Genomic DNA, 6781 nt, shown 5'->3' with positions numbered 1-6781 from the left:
GTGGAATGCAGCTGGAACCTATAGTCTGATGTTTTTGGTTTGAGCTGAGACACCATTATTTGTGCCCCCAGCTTTTTGTCCACTTGAATGATTGCTGTCTACCTCCAAAAGCAAATGTACACCTGTGTTTTGTCCTGTAGATGATAAACAATGTTTATTTGCACTACTTAACATTTTAAGTATAAAGTACTTAATTCAAGTAAGAAATTTTAAGAAATTGTACCAGTTTTATGTAGGCAATACATCTAAAACTGAAGGAGTCTATGATTGGCTGACTTTTGGAACTCAATGTAAACAAATGATCCTTTACATCAGATTCATAGCTTACCTGCTCCAGGGTCACCCTCCGCAGGGGAATGTCACTTTCTGTATCACTGACAAATGAACAAGATGGATTAATGGGTTAATGACACATTTCATAGTAAACTTATCAAGGCTGGATGATAACAATAAATTTACGTGTACAAAGTCAGATTAAACAAGAAAGCAGCCATAATGAGGATGTGTCCTGTGCTCCATGAAATCTGTCAAGACATTAAAAATCTATCTCTTCTTTTCAAAGTAGGCTATTTTTTCTGTCATTTTAATAATTAACTTACTTCCACTACTTCCCCCTCAACAGTTACCAACCCCCCCAGCTCCTGGCAGCTGCTTAGGGAGGTCAGCTGGGAATCTGGCTGAAGCAGCTTCTCTGTTTCTTGGAGCAGCTCCTAAGAGGCCTCCACCGGGGTGCTTCTAACAAATACTGTGTTCTTGGTGATGTTTATTGTGTAAGAGGGGACCTCCTGAGACTATGGCAGTGCAGTATGTAGTTGGCAGTGCTACTGCAATTTTATTGACTTTTCTGGTGATGAGTATTAGTGGTGTCAAATTCCCAATGTAAAACTTTTGGCTGGTCTTTTAGTGCCACAACCCTGATGTGTAGAGGCTCTGGTTCTAAGTAAGGTGTGGCAGGCCTTGTCCATACTTGACTTTTCAATGGCATTCAGAAATGATAAAATAAACACAGAGAAAGTCATACATTTGTCTACGTAAATGTAATAAGCTTAAACAGAAGAACTGTAAAATGCATTTATGAGACATCATTTGAAAGGAAACATCTTCTGGTGTCTGAAAATGTGCTTGTTATGCATGTGACCTAAACCCAGCCTAAACTACATCAGCTTAAGAGGCACACACAGTCCTTTAGGCTGTTCTCGGGTCAGATTGTACTGTATTTTTCTACTGTATGTTTGTATGAAGCTGTTGGCACCGTGCACTTGAGGGAGATCGATTGAGTGAAGTTTGAGTTGTGCTTGCATCTACTCATTTGCTACACTGACATAAACCATTGCTTACCTCTAATTAGCCTTGACAAGACTGGTGTTTGAGTCATTGGGTCCAGACTTGACTGAAGACAGGTGGGACAGAGTCTCATACAGACATGGTACAATGTTAAGGAAACTGGAACTTAGGGCAGGTGTTGTCATCATTCCTGCTTGAAAATTCACCAGCAGTCTTCAATCAGGTGTTTACTGTGGACTGGCATGAATCTCTCTGCAACCAGACAAAGAAAGACAACAAAGAAAAAATTGTTAATGATAATTATTATTATATAGCACTTACACTGTTGCAAAGAGCTTCCCGCAACAACAACAACAACAAAAAACAAAACATTAATTAAAGAAGTTGGAACAGAAAAAAAATTAAATGGTGAATGAAGAGTAGGTTTAAAAAATCTCATAAAAAGGCCAACCTATAAATATGATTTCAGGAGGCGCTTAAAACAGTTAACAGATTTAGCAGATCTAATAGATTGAGAGAGATTGAGGGAGAAACTGTGGAGGCTACAGCTGAAAACACACAATGCTTTTGATTTGACATCGACTCAGTGATTTTGATTTTTTTAAGGATAGTTCTGAGGATTTACCCTTAAGGAACTCCAGATAACAGGGTAGTAGACATATATGGGAGACATAATTATTGATGTGGCCATGTAAGTATTTGACAGGTATGAAGAAACAAAAACATTTAATGGCAGCACCAGTTCAGAGTACATAAATGTACTCAGTGAAGCTGAGTGCTGATAACGATGACGAGGAATCAGAGTACTGGCCATACTGCATTCCTGCAAAGTTGACTGCCTTGCATTATCCAGCTGCACCGTGCTGTGGAGAAGGTGAAATTATTTGTTAAAATATTGTATGGCTAAGGTGTTAAAGGGATCATTCTCACTTGTTATGTTATCTTTCAATTCGCCTAGATCAAGTGTCAATAAATGTTTCCTTCGTAATACATCCAAGTCTCCTTGTATCATCTTTTATTAAGAGTAAACCAGTTTCTCCATTATTTCCATCACAATTAGATTATGAAAGGCCTAGATTTATGCTGTGCTTAAAGGTAGAGTATGCAGAATTTAAAAAAAAAACAAAACCAACAACATACGGACCTGTACAAACATAAATCTTCTCAATCATCACTCATGACCCACTAGAAGTGTGTGGTGGTCTGTTTTTCTCCTGAGACTCAGCCCTCAGCCATTGTTTTGATGTGTGGCCGGTCTCCTTCTGGGCGGCAACCAGTGCTTATAAAAAGAGATGAACATAAAGCCTTCTATTGTTAAATTAATGCATGGGCAACTGTGCAATCACTTATCACTATTTATCCTCGACAAGACTGGTATATCACAAGGGTAGATTAGTAGGCCAGCAAAGAAGTTGATGACTCCATGTCAAGTACAACCACTAGTAGACTACCTGAAAGAGCTCAAAGCTCAAATGTTCTTCAGTTTTATTAAATTGAATGAAACCGGCTCCAGTGCACTTAAATAAACAATGTGGTTCATTGCTATGGAGTTTGCAATGAAGCACATAACCCCTCGAAGTCTTAACTGACTTGCTACAGAAGTTACAGCTAAACATTTTTCTAGCATTAGCAACGTTAGCTAGCTAACGTTAATGAATGTGCTCACCAGAAGAAGAGACTCTGCTCCTGTGGGCGCGAAGAAATGGCGGTGAACTGATATTCTAGCTTCCGTTAACTCTGCGGTCCTCTCTCTCTGTTTCTCTCTCTCTCTCTCTCTCTGTCTGTCTGTCTCTCTGTCTCTCTGTCTCTCTCCTCAATTCAATAAAGCTGTACTGACATGGAACAACAACAAACTCTGCTCCTGTGGGCGCGAAGAAACCGTGGGGAACTGAAATACAACATTTCTAGCCTCCGTTAAAGCTAGGGTCTACGATTTGAAAGACGAGGAGAACATTTTGAAAAAAGCACCCCCCCACACACTACCCTTCCCCTCTGAGCTAAATATACCATACTTTTTAACATTCTACTTTCTATAGAAATTATGGTATGATTTAATGGTTTTGTACCGTAAATTTAAACGTAAACACCAGCAAAATCTGTAATTCAGACAGAATGATACCGTCAATTTTAGGGTAATTACACGCTTGTGACATTACGGTATTTTACCGTGAACTTTTTATAACATTCACAGTAAAATTCCGTATTTTCTACTTAGGAAGACCGTAAAATTTAAAGTTATTTACTGTTTCTTGATTTACGGTAATTCAATGTATTTACTACAGTGATATACTATTTTTGATTTTACGGTATTTTACTGTTGCTATTTGACAGTTTTTTACCGTAATTTCTACGGACATTTTTTACAGTGTACTATCACTTTTTTCATTGGTACTCCACATTTACCTGACTATAAACATTTTAGCAGGCAACACTGGTAAAGATAAAGTAACTTTCGCTGCTTCATTTCACATCAATATCAAATTTCTGGTGGCCAGAATTAGCAGCTAATGTTGCTGCCTCCCTTTTTTTTTTCCCTTGACCAGGGCCATGCACAGACGTTTTCAGGGGCCGGTGATCAAGTGAAAAAAGGGCATCCCTCATGTAATTATTCATAGACAAATAAAGTTACATAAATATTTATCAACTTCAATACCCATACACATACATGTTTAATACTCAATAGGTTTCAACAAAATTATCACTTTGCACAGAGACAATGGTTATATCTTTAGCACTGAAAAGAACAGGCAACAAGAAAGAAGACAGCTCCACGTTGTGCATGCTTTAGGGTGTTTTCACGCATATAGTTTGTTTGCTCGTGGTCTATAAAATAATTTAATATCAACAAATCTTTACATAAAACTGACAAAAGCTGTTCTCTAAATAATAAAATAATAAATCAACCAATCTGCCCTCCAAACTACAAAGTAGGCCTATGCTGTGGTGAAGGGAGCATTATGCTGAAATTGGTAAATTAGCTAAATCAATTTTGTGCATGATAATTAGGTGTTAATCTCCCAAAAATATACCAACTGAGGAATATAATATTTATTTGGCAAAGCCTGCATGGTGTATGCATGAGAACTGTAAGCCTCAGCAGTCAGTGGCCCAACTTCAAGTGCTCGACCATACAGCTGCTTTTTCTGAACTTTAACAGGCTACTTGTCACTTTGCAATGTTTTAATAATATTTAAGGTTAGTTATACCACTGCCAGTTCACTGAGCCCTTAGTCCTGCCTCCATTACAGTAAATAAGCTACTTTCATTATGTCTACCATTGTTACTAAAGGAGACAGAGGAATAACTTAATATAAGCTATAACAAACAGAGAGCAGGAGAGTGGGGGGAGAGAGGCCATCAGTAACCGCTAAAGAAACTAGCAGATCTGAATAACATCAGTGGCAGTTCTATCTATTTTAACAGTTATCATTAAAAAAAAAAAAATTGGAAATATGTTGTGTCCAACAATAATACTCAGTGCTCATTATTGTCACAGGGACACATTCTCCTCTCTGTTTCTGCTTTGAGATTGTATTTTCATGGCAGCATCCCATTCCATCTTCCCTGCTGTTGACAGGTCAACAATAAGGCCCATCTTCTCCTCTGTCACATCAGCCAGTTCAATTCTCAGCTGCTCTGAGTCCACCATCAAGACTCAGTTCACCTCTTCAAACAGGTACATTTTCATCTCCTTGTGAGGAGACGACTTAGCTTGAGCTCAGGAATTTGAACTGTGTGGTCAGATCCAGATCCTGATCCTTACCAGGGTGAGTGTTGAGGTTTACTTCAGATGGAAGCAGAGACACATCTGCTTGTGCTTCCAGAGGGACTGAGGGTGGAGGCAGAAACAGCTGTCTCTGCTTCAGTCTTCCCTGCAGACTGAGCTCTTGTTTCTGATGCAGGCTGTAGTGGTGTGACAGTCAGTCCAAAGACAAAGTTGACTTTTGAGGATGTCTTCTAAGGCTGATTCCTGTCTTTTTTCTTCTTTCCCTCCCTTGTCTGTTGTTTTGACGTCCCTCACTGAGTGAAGGAAACCTGGTCTCGTCCAGTTGCTGGCAGGACTTCATGTCAACCACCTCTTGGAGATGTGCTCTCCAGGGTTTGACTGGCTGAGGCCTTTGTTCTGGTTCACCAGCTGCTTCCTTCGTGGACTGAAGACTTTCTCTCTCTGATGGTTCCATTGAAGCTGTTTTTACTCACCAACAACTATATATAATAACTTGTTAAGTTCTTTACCTTCCTTCTTAAAGGAGCAGGTTGAGGTTACTCTGTGTTCTGGTAGTTTGTGTTGGCACTTGTCGACTTGTCGTCTGGCGACTGAATGATGTGATGTGTGATGTCAGAGACCACTTCCTGTGACATCATTGGTGTGTTGGTGGATTAAGTCTAGAGCTCAGTCTGATTGGTGGATTACCTTTCTGCAGTGCTTGGCAGGTGCTACCTTCTTCTTTTTTATTTTAAATGTTTGTTAAGAAACAGCTGATTTCATCTGGGTTCCACCTCCACACACCACCCAGTCCTTATTCAGATCCTGACCCTCATTCTGATTAGGCTCTGATTAGAGGTCATTTCAGTACTTGAATGAAGCCTGTGATCCTCTGAATAAAGTGTTGATACCTTTGGTTTCGATACCTTTAGTTTCACCTAGTCTGTGTGGGACTCCCCGTCACTGAAGTGCTAACAGCTGTGACCTGACCGTGTGCTGTGGGACAGTGGTCTCTGATCAACAAGACATAATTGCATAGATTTAACAGTTAGAGTAAGCAAATCTGGGGCAGGGGGCAGGTTACGGGCTACTAGACATTTTTATCCACACTCCATTCCAGTTGGTGGTGGTAATGCACCAATTTGTTGTTTGCCAACTGCCAATAAACTTCAAAGAAGAAGAAGAAGTATCACCACCATTGCCATAAGAATTTCGCCAGTTTGGGACATATCGCAAGATAAGGATCATCCATCAACTGTACCACTTATCCATACAGGGTCGTAGGGGGGCTGGAGCCAATCATGACATGAGAAGAACATGCAAACTCCACAGAGAAAGGCCCCAGGCCCCGGGGCGCAGGTTCAGATCCAGAACCTTCTTGCTGTGAGGCGACAGTGCTGAGCACTGCGGTACCGTGCCGCCCCAGACATATTTGTAAATTGTAATGTAGTTGGGACCACAACTACATTACAACAAGTACAACAGGTGCCTAATAAGCTCTCAGTATGGTTTAAGTGTTTTTTTTTTTTTTCCATTGAGTGAATTGAGTTTTTATTGTAAAATTAAATTGTCCCGGGTCTACACAAATCTTACCATACAGATGCATCTTAGAGAAATTTGCCTGGTGCTGACATCTTTGTTGTCTTGAGAGATTGGTTGAGTTCTGGCTTTGTAAATGGCTTATTTAATTGATCATCTGTATCTTCTTCATGCTGTAATAAGTCTTAATTCTCTGCTATTGTAGTTTCTCTACCCCTTACCCCTCTTCACAGATATTGTCAAAAAAAAAAA

The 6781-nt window shown here is 39.8% G+C and overlaps 1 long non-coding RNA gene across 1 annotated transcript; it reads right to left on the bottom strand.

Moving 5' to 3' along the window:
- Positions 1-6654, bottom strand: LOC139624224 (uncharacterized). The gene is made up of 4 exons (XR_011691636.1): positions 2951-6654; positions 1339-1536; positions 329-374; positions 1-134 (listed from the first exon to the last, which is right to left on the bottom strand). It is a non-coding gene; the product is annotated as an uncharacterized lncRNA (long non-coding RNA).
- Between the last annotated feature and the right edge of the window lie 127 nt (positions 6655-6781).

Source organism: Trachinotus anak, unplaced genomic scaffold (genome assembly GCF_046630095.1).
Source record: "Trachinotus anak isolate AG129_WGS33_773 ecotype Australia unplaced genomic scaffold, CSIRO_AGI_Tana_v1 ptg000001l, whole genome shotgun sequence".
NCBI classification, from domain to species: domain Eukaryota; kingdom Metazoa; phylum Chordata; class Actinopteri; order Carangiformes; family Carangidae; genus Trachinotus; species Trachinotus anak.
Note: the sequence above shows the minus strand (reverse complement) of the source record. Positions and strands in the feature narration are given on the sequence as shown.